At 52.9% G+C, this 877-nt stretch overlaps 1 non-coding gene across 1 annotated transcript; it reads right to left on the bottom strand.

Moving 5' to 3' along the window:
* Window positions 1–348: 348 nt before the first annotated feature.
* Window positions 349–433, bottom strand: TRNAP-UGG (transfer RNA proline (anticodon UGG)). The gene has a single exon. It is a non-coding gene; the product is annotated as a tRNA-Pro (tRNA).
* Window positions 434–877: the final 444 nt, after the last annotated feature.

Genomic DNA, 877 nt, shown 5'->3' with positions numbered 1-877 from the left:
CCCACACTGCNGTCTTCCGTAGCAACCGTTTTGAAGTGTACAGGCGAGTTGTTTTGCACAATGTCCCTCCGCTTGGGGCTGCCTCAAAATCAGACCTAGGTTCTTGCGTTTGGGGCGGGAACAGCACGGGAGTGAGCTTGTGTCCCTCGCGTGCGTCTTCGCAGGAGACAGGACGTTGCTTTGGTCTGATACTGATGACGTGAGTGTTTGTTTTTTTAAATTTTTTTAATGTTTTTTATTTTTATTTTTTTTTTGAGAGTCAGAGCGAGACAGCGTGAGCAGGGAGGGGCAGAGAGAGAGGGAGACACAGAATCCAAAGCAGCTCCAGGCTCTGAGCTGTCAGCACAGAGCCCGACGCGGGGCTCGAACCCACAAACTGTGAGATCACGACCTGAGCCCAAGTCAGACGCTCAACCGACTGAGCCACCCAGGCGCCCCCACTCTCTCCCCTCCGCCCCCCCTCTCAAAAATAAGCATTAAAAATTTGTTTTTAATGCCCTAAATTTGAAAGCATATTTGTCCTAGGAAAAAAGTTGATTCCTCAAAACCAGTTTGTAAGTTCCCTCCAAAGCACAAGCTCACAGAAGGCTTCTCTCTTATGAACAGAAAATCACTGTGCTTTTCGTCCAAGACATGTTGGATTTTTTTTCCTCCTACGGTGACAGCTGGGTACAGCTGAACCCGCGAATGAGGCTACTTGCCCCAAATGTGCGACAGAAATACGGAAGCGATCCCCAGAGGACTCACGGCCCGTCCTGGAGCAAAGCCCGTCTGGAGCCCGGGTGGGCCATCTGCGTAGAGGGACCACGCCGTGTGGCTGGGGCTCCTGGACACGCAGCTCATGCCCCTGCCCAGGTGGGGGTGGGGCAGCCCCGCT

This window comes from Crocuta crocuta, unplaced genomic scaffold, assembly GCF_008692635.1.
Source record: "Crocuta crocuta isolate KB4526 unplaced genomic scaffold, BGI_CrCroc_1.0 scaffold61, whole genome shotgun sequence".
Lineage (NCBI taxonomy): Eukaryota > Metazoa > Chordata > Mammalia > Carnivora > Hyaenidae > Crocuta > Crocuta crocuta.
The sequence above is the reverse complement of the archived record's forward strand: the minus strand, read 5'-3'. Positions and strand labels throughout refer to the sequence as shown.